We start from the raw sequence: 13,534 nt of genomic DNA, 5'->3' as shown, positions 1-13,534 counted from the left end.
TTTAGACAAAGACTCAAGAGAGACCCCTACACAGATTTCTAGAACTTTTTTCTGGATAGGTCCTTCCTCTCAGGTACTCTACTCCTAGAAACTCTTCTTGAGTTTTCTCTCGCTGCTCTGCCAGAAAGTGCCATCAGGCATAAAGCTAGGGTAATCGTTAGGCTCACCTTGTTTGTTTTCCTTCTTTCATGGATCATAGTCCTGTGCTAGCATCGTCCAATGTCTGAACAGTTGTTTCATATACTTGTCCAATTTTCTAGTTGCTTATGCAGGAGGGAAAGCCCAGTACAATTTACTCAGTCATGTTCCATGTTACTTCATTGAAATGTTACTTCAAAAGTTGCAATCACTCCAACAATACTCCCTGTCCTCCTTTCCTGCTTCATTTTTCTCCTTAGTACTCAGCATCCAACACTATCTATTTTTGCATTATTTTGCATTATTTTGAATTATTTCCCTTCATTAAAATCCAGGCAGGCAGAGATTTTTTGTGTATTTTGTTACAGCTGTAACAAGCACAAAGATAAGTTGTAGCTCAGGCACAAAGGTAAGTTTTTACAATACATTAAGGACTCAATAAATATATAATAGATGGATGAATAGATGAAGTTTCAAAAACTTTCCTAAATGACATCCCTAACCTTTCTGCATCTTGTATCATGGTGCTGATACACCTTTATTACTTATGTGTCTGTTTCTCTTCTTCTCTCTCTCTTTCTCTCTCTCACTCTGTGTGTGTGTCTCTGTCTCTTCTTACACACACACACACACACACACACACACACACACACCCAGGAGTTCTTAAATAATAGGAATATGATTTTGTCTATCTGTGTGTTCCCACCTCCCAACACAGGGCTGGTCACAGGAGAGTTACCATTTATAGGAGTGGAAATTGTCCACATCTTAAAGGTGAAGTTTCCTAGAAAACCAGAAGAGGGCAGTACAAGGCCATGCATGTCTTTATTGTGTCCCAGTGCATCTTCTCTAAGTAGGAATTGGTCTCAGATGGAGCTGGACTTTCAGTCTTAGGCTGAGACACACAGAGCTAGTGCTATTCTCTTAGAAAAGGACTCAGGAGGGCCCAGGAAGCCTCCCTTAAGTTGTTCTGTCACACGGCTTTGCTGATTCAGCCTCTCCCACCATTTACTCCTTCATCCATAAACACCCAGCCTTGACTGATGAAGCAGACACACACACACACACACACACACACACACACACACACACACACACAGTTCTTTGCAAAAGAGACTTCCTTTCATGATCCCATCACCTCCTCTCCCAGCCTGTGCTATTTAAGTTTCATGGTTAAAATGGGATTTCTCAAAGGTCTGTTTCCTGGCTTCCCTGTTTACTTAATGCACTTTGCAAATTCCCTTGAAGCTTTTAATACACGCCATTTAAATTTAATCCTTACCACAAGCACTGCCAGGAGGTAAGCTTTGTTAGTTCCAATTTATAGATGAGGAAACAGGCTCAGAGAGGAAAAGGAACTTGCCTAAGGTCACACAGCTAGTGGGTGGAAAGGGTGAGACCTGCACCCAGATGTGCTAGTCCAGGGCTCCTGTGGTCATTTGCAGCCCCTTCTCCAGCTCAAGCTCCAGGGGAAGAGGGCAAGTGGGCTGGAGGCCACAGTGCATGCTCTTTCTTCTCAGGATTATTGTTCTCATCCCAAAATAAGCTCAGTCACTCCAGACTTGCTTCCCCCCCCCCCCCCCAACCTACTTCCAGTATAAACCTCCTCTGTGGTATTTACCCCCAGGGCCATTGCCTGCTTCCTGGAAACTCTTGCAGGGCAGAGCATGGATATTATTGGTGTATTCCAAAGCTTCACACAGCCCCCTGCAAGGGCTCCCTCAGACCAGGGTTGCTGGATGGATAAAGTAACCAAAAAGAAGGACAATGCCTAGAAACTCTTTAGAGTTTCATCTACTTCCCCCATAATTTAATCCAGCAAATAGTCCCTGAGGTCCTCCCAGTACGGGGCCCTGTGCTGGGGGCTAAAGACAGTTGACGGATGGGGAAACTGAGGCTACGACACAGCCGAGGCACAAAAACTTGCAGCAACTGAGAGGAGGCTGGGCCCAGAATAGAAGGAGAATCCCAGTGGGGGCAGCTCTCACCCCTGCCCATAATAATGCTGGGAACCAGTTGCTGTTTCCGGCTGCCTGGGACCCACTGGGAGAGAAACAATTGTTTAGCTTGGAGCCTGGCCCCTTTCCTACCACCCAATCTTTCCCTTTCCCATTGTCCTTAGGCCTCTCATCAGGGTACAGGATACAGCTGCTGGCAAAGCAAGGAAAAGAATGGGAAAAGGGTTGGGGGAAGCAGATGAGGCCATCCCAGGAGAGGACAGACCCTTACTGGTGGTCCCTTCCCAGATGAGCTGCAGACAAAGGCCTCAGGCTGCGGGCTGCGGGCTCCCTGGGTGAACAAGTTGGGCTTCAGAGGCAAACAGATCCAGATTCAGGCCCCAGCATCTGCCCCTGACGTAAGGTGCCTCTTTTTCTGAGCATCGATTTCCTTCTCAGAGCATGGTAAGGTGCTTGCCTAGTGAGGATTGGCTTATTGTGGTGAGGATTAACACCAAAATGCCTGATACCTAAGTATTTCTAAATGTTCGTTTATCTTCCCTCCCCCCACTTTGATTATAGCAAACCACCAAGAAATATGATGATGGCAGAGAGGCTTCTTATAGCAGATGGAAGCAGCACATTCGATTAGGTAAATGACGATGTATTACCAAGTCATCATTAAAATCAAATTTTAGGGGCACCTGAGTGGCTCAGTGGGTTAAGCGTCCAACTTAGGCTCAGGTCATGATCTTACAGTTTGTGGGTTTGAGCCCCACATTGGGGTCTGTACTGACAGCTCAGAGCCTGGAGCCTGTTTCAGATTCTGTGTCTCTGTCTCTCCCGGCCCCTCCCCCGCTCGTTCTCCCTCTCTCTCTCTCTCTCTCTCTCTCTCTCAAGAATAAACAAACATTAAAAAGTTTTTAATCGGGGCGCCTGGGTGGCGCAGTCGGTTAAGCGTCCGGCTTCAGCCAGGTCACGATCTCGCGGTCCGTGAGTTCGAGCCCCGCGTCAGGCTCTGGGCTGATGGCTCAGAGCCTGGAGCCTGTTTCCGATTCTGTGTCTCCCTCTCTCTCTGCCCCTCCCCCATTCGTGCTCTGTCTCTCTCTGTCCCCAAAATAAATAAAAACGTTGAAAAAAAAATTAAAAAAAAAAAGTTTTTAATCAAAATTTAAAATCTGTAGTAAATCACATTTAATAATTAATAATGACATTAATAGAATAGCTGACATTTATTGAGACATTTATTGACATTTCCTATGGGATAGGCACATTACTTGTTCACAGCTACCCTGTAAGCTGGGTATTATCAGGGCCAGCTTCATGGATGTGTGAGTAGTGCAGTTACACAGAGCCCTCCACTCAGAAGGGCACTCCATAACTGGGGTTTAATGCTCTGTGGCTACCATCTTATAATTCTTAATAATTTTAACTTTGAATTTGTGTTTTGTAAGTGAAGTCCAATGAAATAATGGAGCACGCTCTGGGGACTTGGAAACTCAGCTGACACATAGCTCTGCCTCTCATTGTCTCCCTGCCTCACCCTCCCCAGAATGGGTTCTTGGCTGCCTGCTCCCTGGCCTCTGTCCCAGGCAGGGGCTTGGATTCAGGCATAGGGAAAATTGGGTTGAGGATGCCTGCCAAGTCATGAGGCAGGGCCCCATAACCCTGTGAGTATCCCCATGCCCAAAGGACTGCAACTTTAAATAGTGAATAATAAACAGGTTGAGTGCAAAATCACAGACGCAAGAAAAAAGGCTTTTTTTCCTGCTTTTTGAACAAGGAGCCCTGCATTTTCACTTGCACTGGGCCCCCCAAATTATGTAGTTGGTCTTGGGTACTATTACTACCACCATTTCACAAAAGTGGAGGTTCACAGAGGCTCAGTAATTCCCCTGAGATCACACAGCTACCAAGTGGCAGAGTTCAGGCACGGACTTGGATCCCAGAGGAAAGGATTCATCTGAGATCTCAAAGAGTCACAACCCAAGAATTAGAAGCCCTGGATCTGATTTCTGACCATGATGTTGGGCAAGTTTGCCCCCACTCTGTGCCTCAGTTTTCCCAAGTGATAGTGCTCTGTGGAATTTTCCCAAGGTAGCAGAGGGTCTCAAGATTTGGCTTTGCACCTATACAGGTTGAGATTTTGAGCACGGGAATGTCATCTCTGCCCACCTTCCCCACAGAGATGCTAGGAGGATTTAGTAGGCATCACTTGTCCTACATGACACTTCACAGCATATAAAGCACTTTCATGCCACTCCCTCCCCAGAAAGCTGGGCAAGGAATATTCTTATTACCAGTTTACAGACAGGGAAATTGAAGCATCTGACCCACAGAGTGATTTAGTCAAGTTCATACTGCATTTCAGGCAAGTTTTGGAAGGGTTATAAGGGTTCGACAGATATATGTACATCCCCAAATGAAAAGATGGGTCACAACATTGGTGAGTCTGGTGTGGGAGCACACCATGGGCTTCTCAGTGCAGGAACACTTGCTCTGAGAAGGTTGGCTTCACCTCTGGTCTTAACAGTCCCAGGTATGAAGGAGGAGGCCAGAGAGGCACCAAGAGCTCCTGAGAGAAGACACCTGACCAGCAACTTTCAAAGGTCCTGGGAATCCTTTGGGATGTTTACCCAACACAGGAGGGCTGTTATCCACAGATCAACAGACAAACAGACAGACAGAGGGGCTAAATGACAGACTGAGCAGAAGTATCCCCTTAGCTCTCAGCTCCACTCCTCAAGTCTCCCCACCCATGACTAGCCCACTGGCAAGTCCTGGGATAGGGCCCCATCTGCAGAGAGGACAGAGTCTGGCTGACCGGAAGTCATTGCAGCTAGGTCATGCATCCTCGGCCCAGCACCACTCCCCTGGATTTCTCAGTCCCTGGTTCCCTGGGTGACGATGTGGCATCTACAACACAGGAGGGCCATGGGAAGGGCTGTCCTAAGCTAGCCACCTGTCTTGCCTGGGGACTCTCATGACCCCAGAACGTGTTTGTGAAATGCCTCCTGAAGTCAGGACCCTTTCCTACCTGTCCCCAGACCTTCAGGAAGGTGCTAGTGCAGAGTTTTCCAATAAAACTTCCTATAGAGATGGAAATGTTCTATGCTGCCCAATAGCCACTAGCCACATATGGCTATGGGACACAGTGGCCAGTGAGACTAAGAAACTAACTTAAACTTATTTAATTTTAATTAAGTTAAATGTCAACTTTAAATTGCCATGTGTAGCTAGTGGCTACCATACTGAGCAGCGCAGTTCTAGAAAAAAAAGGAGATAATAAAAACAGAATAACTGCACCATAATTGGGGCTTCAAAAGCCCTTTCACAAGCACCTTATCTGGGCTAGACAAATGAGAGGAGAGTAGTATCTTAACTGTCCTGTGAAACAAATGTTAATCCCCATTTTGCAGAGGAGAAAACTAAGGCTCAGAGAATTTTTTTAATGTTTTTATTTATTTATTTTTGACAGAGAGAGTGTGTGTGCAGGAGGAGCACAGAGAGAGGAAGACCGAGAATCCCAAGCAGGCTCCGTGCTGTCAGCACAGACCCCAAGGCGGGGCTTGAAGCCATGAACGGTGAGATCGTGACTGAGCCAAAACCAAGAGCCCAACGCTCAACCAACTGAAAGCTCAGAGAATTTAAATGGCTTCCGTGTTGACAGAGCTAGTACTACAAGCATGACTTCATCCCATATCTCTTGATTCCAAAACTCTATTAGTACCTGTATTCAACCCTGCCCACTTCTGTAAACATTACATATTTATTGGCTCATTATTATTAGATGCCTAGCTCTGGGCTAGACACATACAGACAAATAAGAGACAGGCCTAGGCTTTGGAGGGGGTATCCCAGACAAAGATGAATAATTACCACAATAATATGGGGGTATAAAAATTACTTCAAGTGACTTTTTTCCAATTAGTTCAAAGCACTTTGCTTTAAAAACCACCTACATTTGATAGCTTTCAGATTTATATTTCAGGCCCCAGCCTCTGCCCAGAACTCCAGATGAATACAGACATACTTCATCTTATCGTGTTTTGTTTTATTGCACTTCGCAGATAAGTGCATTTTTTTTTTTTAAATTGAAGGTTTGTGGCAACCGCGGGTCAAGGAAGTCTACTAGCACCATTTTCCCCACAGCATTTGTTTACTTCGTGTCTCTGCATCACACTTAGGTGATCCTCACAATATTTCAAACTTTGTCATTATTATATTTGTTATGGTGATCCATGAGCAGTGAGTATAATCACTGAAACCTCAGATGATGGTTAACATTTTTTAGGCAATAAAGTATTTTTAATCAAAGTATAGATTTTTTTTTAGACATAATGCTATTGCGCACTTAGTAGATGACAGTATAGTGTAAACATAACTTTCATTTATTTATTAATTTTTTTTAAATTTCTTTTTGAGAGAGAGAGAGAGAGATAACACGAGCGGGGAAGGGGCAGAGAGAGGGAGACAGAGAATCTCACGCAGGTTCTGCGCCATCAGAGCACAGCTCAATGTGGGGCTGAAACTCACGAACTGTGAGATCATGACCTGAGCCGAAATCAACAGTCGGCTTAACCGACTGAGCCATCCAGGCACCCTAGCCATAACTTTTATATGCACAGGGAAACCAAAAAATTCATTTGACTCACTTCACTGAGATATTCACTTTATTGTAGTGGTCTAGAACTGAGCCTGCAGTATCTCCAAGGTGGGCCTATATAACAAGCAGTTCATTTGAATGTTGAATTGGCTTCTCAAGTTTGCCCCAAACTGCTTTTCCCGATCTCACCAATCTTTCTTTCCTTTGTTCCACACTAAGATTGTGGAGTCATCTATTATTCCTCTTTTGTTTTCATACCTTTCGTGTAACCCATCAGCAAATATCGTTAGCTCTGTCCTCAAAAAGCCAGAGTGATATTTTCAAAATCTAAGCCAGAACATGACTTTTCTTAGTTTTTTTTTTTCATTTATTTTAACGTTTATTTATTTTTGAAAGACAGAGAGACAGAGCACAAGCAGAGAGAGAAAGAGATACAGAATCCGAAGCAGGCTCCAGGCTCTGAGCTGTCTGCACAGAGACCAACACGGGGCTCAAACCGTGAGATCATGACCTGAGCCAAAGTTGGCTGCTTAACTGACTGAGCCACCCAGACACCCCTCCTCTTAGTTTTTAAAATCAAAAACAAATGGAGACCCGCCTTGAAAATTCCCTGAGCATACAAAACCAGTTTAATTCTACAAACAAAGCTTAATTTAACTTTAAGTTAGCAAGACTAACTTGACCTGAGTTGTTTTTTGCTTTTGCCTCTGGAAATCATAAGCAAAATTCACCTTTTCCCAAGGTTGATATGAGGTAGCCACTGGCCACCTCCCTATCATTTAAGAAAAGTTTAATGTTATAACAAATCCCTGTGAACAGTCTCTGCTTTCTTACTATATAAGCAGCTTTATAACAACATAACCTTGAGCCTCATTCCATATTTTGGTTTGAGTGCTCTTGGTTTGCAAACTGTCTTTTTGGTGTGTGTATAACACACCTATGACCCATTGGTTTTCCTTCCATTATTTTTGAACTTTTGACATTTCATGTCATCAGAAGTGGAGCCCAAAGACCTCTAACAATTTTGAAACCGGTGAGCCAGCAGGTGCTGGTACCCACAGAGCCCACTGAGCTCACTACTTTCTCATCCACCCTGGAGCTTGAGGGTAAGTCTATCTTGGATCCAAACTCCACTCTCTGTGTTTTGAGCCCTGCAACTTTATTGTGCATACTGCATTTGATTTGTTGAAGCTTCTTGGTCAGTCACCCTATTGTGTTCAGAAGTGGGGAGGAGGGGAATACACGATTCCCTCTGTTTTGGAACAAATATTGGAAAATACGGCACCTCATAGTTAGGATGTCTTATGAAATCTAAAGCAAAGATGATTTCCCCCTGATCTATGAGCCACGATCTTGAGCCATTTTGGAAAATGGCTGAACTTTTGGAATCATTGTGAAATCTTTCACTTAGATAAGTCCACCTTAAGGGGATACCCTTAAAAGAGATGATTCCAAACCCCTCAGAGACAGTAAAATGCATTTTTAATTGATATGTAGAAGCTTCTAAATGACAAAGACTCTGAAAACAGCTATAAAAGGATTCTCACAGCATGCAAATAAAAAATCTTTAGTAAAAACTCTTTGGCCATCTGAGCAGATAGCCTTAACTTAGTCCAGCTGCCAGAAACACAATTTCGATCCAACTATTCTTTTGAGTTCTGTACCTGAGACATGGTTAAAATATTTTTTTAAAAGTTGTAAGATCTCTGTGTCTGCCTGTATGTTCATGTATGTCCATGTATGTATGTGATATGTTTCTATCTCCAGGTGACACTGCCAAAATTAATTTGTAAAGAGCTCTATTTAATTGGCTTAAAGAAAATCAAGCATTTATACAAATCAAGTATGCTCTCAGAAATATGGAAAGTAATCCAAACGTTTTTCAAGTTCATGTGATTTGAGATAATCTTTGATAAATGAAAGCCAGTTTACATTTATTGGTTTAATAAAAGCAGGCCTGTCTTCAAAATTTGTCAACAAGAAAAATAACTTAAGGTGATTAGTTGTTTAATGTCTAATCTAAGCATAATCGTTAAAAGCAAGTAATTTAAACAAATATAAAGCTTATACTAAGGTAAACTAAATAATGGATATTCATTGAATATATAAATCATCTCCAAATAAGATAAGCATTCAATGCTAAGTGTAAGTTTATCTACTTTTGGCTTTTTTCTAATTTTTTACAGAAAGACAAAATATATTTGGGTTTATTAACCATGTTTCGTGCCACATTTAAAAAGTACCATGAGGGGGCGCCTGGGTGGCTCAGTTGGTTAAGCATCCATCTCAGGCTCAGGTCATGATGTCACAGTTTGTGAATTCAAGCCCCGCATCAGGCTCTGTGTTGACAGCTCAGAGCTTGGAGCCTCCTTCAGATTCTGTGTCTGCCTCACTCTCTGCCGCTCCCCAGCTTGCACTCTGTCTCTCTCTCTCTCTCTCTCAAAATAAATGAACATTAAAAACAAAAGTTACCATGAGGAAGAATATGCTTCTAGAAATTATGAAATGTGTTTATCAATTTTCTAGTCCAATAATTGCTTACTTCTTAGTTTAAACTAGGAATTAAGGATTCTAAGGGTTAAGAATTTTGATAAATATATGTAATTAAAACTACTAGAAATAATAAGGTTGAAAAAACAACTGTCTATGGAAAGCAGAAAGGTAAGAAAAGTAGAATGTGTTTTTGGATAAGGAAAGGCATGAAGGACGTGGGGTTTGTTTTTTTTTTTTTTTTTTTTTTTTTTTTTGCTTTGGGTTTTGGTTGTTTTGTTTTGTTAAGAGAAAAAAGAAAGTAATTTTGTCCTAGAGTAAAATGATTATTCCTAATTAAGAAAGGAAAAAAATAAGACAAAACCTAAATGGATAGAGAAAATTGTGTAAGTTGTGGACAAGGAATCTTGAGAAGGGAATTTTAGGTGTGGTCAAGCTGATTAAGATTGAAATGGATTTATTTATGTTAAAAAAATGGAGTTTTAATATCAAAAGTACACTGAAGCAGAATTAGAATTTAGTTTTCTCTCTATTAAAAGGACAAAAGTTTCTTAGATTATTGGTCTGCTCTTTTTTTAAAAAAATTTTTTAATGTTTATTTTTGAGAAAGAGACAGAGTGCAAGTGGTGGGGGCAGGGGGGGGGGTGGTGGCAAAGAGATGTGGAGACACAGGATCTGAAGCAGGCTCCAGGCTCTAAGCTGTCTGCACAGAATCCGACGCAGGGCTCGAACTCACAAACTGTGAAATCATGACCTGAACTGAAGTCGGATGCTTAACCAACTAAGCCACCCAGGCGCCCCTGTTCTGCTCTTAATAAAAATTATAAACAAAGATTTTTCTTTACCTTTAATGTAATCTGTCTAGAAAACAAAGATTCTGTGTTTTGTCTTTATAAAGTCTTTGATCATTTAGGAAAGAACCCAGTCTTCTCTATTAAAAGAGCTAGGTTTTTGTTGTTGTTTTACAAGGATGTAACTTCCAGTATTTGCTTTTTAAATTTTTTTTCCAGTATTTGCTTTTTAAATTTTTTTAATGTTTATTTTATTTTTTTTTTTAAATTCTTTTTTTTCAACGTTTATTTATTTTTGGGACAGAGAGAGACAGAGCATGAACGGGGGAGGGGCAGAGAGAGAGGGAGACACAGAATCGGAAACAGGCTCCAGGCTCTGAGCCATCAGCCCAGAGCCTGACGCGGGGCTCGAACTCACGGACCGCAAGATCGTGACCTGGCTGAAGTCGGACGCTTAACCGACTGCGCCACCCAGGCGCCCCAATGTTTATTTTTGAGACAGAGAGCATGAGCGGTGGAGGGCAGAGAGAGAGAAAAACACAGAACCTAAAGCAGGCTCCAGGCTCTGAGCTGTCAGCACACAGCCCCACACTGGACTCGAACTCGTCAACTGTGAGATCATGACCTGAGCCGAGGTCAGGCACTCAACTGACTGAGCCACCCAGGTGCTTTTTAAATCTTGTATCACTTTGGTTTAATGGGTACCTAAATATTGTATCACAGTGATCTATGATTGTATTTTATCAAATAATAATTTGTCTTTTGACATTTGTAACAAACTTCCCCAGATGAAATTCTGAATAAAGTAGTAAGAGAAATGTTAATTTCTTTGGTCATTTGAGATGTTAAGTTACATGGGAAGCATGGTCAAATAAGAACCGATGCTGAACTTTCTTTAGCTTATACTTATATATGTTAAAATAAGTGTTCCAGAGATTGTATGAAATTCCTAAAAATCCGGGGCGCCTGGGTGGCGCAGTCGGTTAAGCGTCCGACTTCAGCCAGGTCACGATCTCGCGGTCCGTGAGTTCGAGCCCCGCGTCGGGCTCTGGGCGGATGGCTCAGAGCCTGGAGCCTGTTTCCGATTCTGTGTCTCCCTCTCTCTCTGCCCCTCCCCTGTTCATGCTCTGTCTCTCTCTGTCCCCCCAAAAATAAATAAACGTTGAAAAAAAAAATTAAAAAAAAAAAAAAAAGAAATTCCTAAAAATCCGATGTGTTCTGGTATAACGTTATCAGCCATGATTTTTAATTTTTTTTTTTCAACGTTTATTTATTTTTCGGACAGAGAGAGACAGAGCATGAACGGGGGAGGGGCAGAGAGAGAGGGAGACACAGAATCGGAAACAGGCTCCAGGCTCTGAGCCATCAGCCCAGAGCCCGACGCGGGGCTCGAACTCACGGACAGCGAGATCGTGACCTGGCTGAAGTCGGACACTTAACCGACTGTGCCACCCAGGCGCCCCAGCCATGATTTTTAAATGTATGTCACAAGAAGAACCAAATTTAGTTGTCAATTTCATCATTGTCTTTGTTTGTGTATGTGAACTCTTACCAGATCTTTTAAACTCTTTTGTAACTTATAGACTGTTATTGTTTCACTTTGATGCTTTTGCAAAAGTATTCCCGCAAAAGTCGCTTCATCTTCAAAGAGATAAATGGAAAAAACCTTGACAAGTATTCTAAAATTCAGGTTTCTGGTATCGTTAAGATCAGAACATCACATAAAGTAAGAATTTCTAAAGCTCCAATGGAAAGCTGATTGATTCATAAAGCTGCTAACTCAAGATGAAGCAAAAGTTAGGGATTAATTGCCTAACACTGAAGGAACTGATGAGATGATTGTAATTTTTATTCCATTTAAAACATTGCTAGTAAAAAAAAAAAAAAAAAAAAAAGACTGGGGGAAAAAAAATTGCTAGTTCTTTAATGCTTTGTTCTCCAGATTTAAAGAACCCCTTTTTCTCCTCTCTTTCATGCTATCTGTAACTTATAGCAATTTGGTAAAATGTCTTTGTGACCAAGGTTAAAACATTTCTTTTTCTCCCTACCTGATCCCTCCTGTATTCAGAAACTCCTATTAAATATTCTTGTTTTTATGATAATATATATATTTGCATAAGTTCAATAAGAATCTGTTCTCCTTGTAACAGGACACAATTGGACAAGTCATTGGCTTGGCTTCCTAGCCTCAAGAAGCTTTGGAAAGTGCAATCTGAGAGAAGTTCTAGCAAAGCAGATTTTAAAGAGCCTATATGGTCAGTCACTATCCTTGCTGTACTTATGCAAATAATCAGGCCCCATTTATTGAAACTACTTAATTTATAAACAAACTAGTCTTACTGTGGTTATCTTTGGCAGAAATGGGGATGATTATACAGAATCATAACCTCAAACTCAGAAGCAGTATTTGTAATTTGCTTGAACTATCAACCTTTGTTTTTATTTTGTTTCCATAGAAATCCCTCTCATTAAACTACCTGATTGCTCACATCAAATAGAAGCCAATTTAGCCAACACTGGCTTCTGACCTACAACCTTCTCAAGTTCAGCCTGTTCTAACTAATCATGCTAATACATGATGTGATGCCTATGTAAATAAATAACTCATAAAAAATTGAAACCCAATTGCACATTATTCAAAAAATATAGATTGACTTAGGTAAAACATGAATCTGATTATAACCCATTTGAGTTATTTAGTTGGTTAAATCTTGGCCCCTGGGAATCTCTGCTCTGGAAAATTTCTCAGTCCTTGGTTATTGTTTTCCTTACAGTCATCACATTAACCTCTCCAGCATGTTGCATACTCTGGAGGGTTTTAAATGCCTCAGCAGCCACTCATATGCCAAATGGTAGCCATCAGGATCAGACAACTGAATGAAATCAGCAATAGCCACGTAAATGATGAAGATGGTAACTAATGGCCCTCCTGCCTGATGACTCAACTACTGGGAACATAGAATGTGTGATTCTTCAGCCTGACTACATCAATGGTAGTAACCAAGAATAATGCTATATTGGTTGGTCATACCCTCAGCGTGCTGAGACAATGACCAAAATGTGGGGAAGGGGGATTATTAAAATCAAAAACAAATGGAGACCAGCCTTGAAAACTCCCTGAGCAGACAAAGCCAGTTTAATCATACAAATAAAGCTTAATTTAGCTTTAAGTTTGCAAGGCTAACTTGACCTGGGTTGCTTGTGCCCCTGGAAATCATAAGCAAAACTTAAATTGCTTCCAAGGTTAATGTGAGGTAACCACTGGCCAATTCCCTATCATTTAAGAAAATTCTAATATTTATAACCAATCACTGTGAAGTCACTGCTTTGTTACTATACAAGCTTCTTTTTTTTTTTTTAATGTTTATTATTTTTGAGAGAGTGAGAGAGGGAGCTGGGGAGGGGCAGAGAGAGAGGGAGACAGGATCCAAAGCGAACTCTGCCCTGAGAACAGTGAGCCCAATGTGGGGGTCGAACTCACAAACTCTGAGGTCCTGACCTGAGCCGAAGTTGGATGCTTAGCCCACTGAGCCAGATGCCCCTATACAAGCTTTTTTATAATGATATACCCT

The 13,534-nt window shown here is 41.7% G+C and overlaps 1 protein-coding gene across 1 annotated transcript in view; it reads right to left on the bottom strand.

Annotated features, from left to right (window-relative positions):
• Positions 1-13,534, bottom strand: part of CYP4B1 (cytochrome P450 family 4 subfamily B member 1) — a 63,193-nt gene that overhangs the window by 48,580 nt on the left and 1,079 nt on the right. The gene's annotated exons all lie outside the window — the stretch shown is intronic.

This window comes from Puma concolor, chromosome C1 (assembly GCF_028749965.1).
Source record: "Puma concolor isolate L17-30 chromosome C1, mPumCon1.1.hap2, whole genome shotgun sequence".
Lineage (NCBI taxonomy): Eukaryota > Metazoa > Chordata > Mammalia > Carnivora > Felidae > Puma > Puma concolor.
Note: the sequence above shows the minus strand (reverse complement) of the source record. Positions and strands in the feature narration are given on the sequence as shown.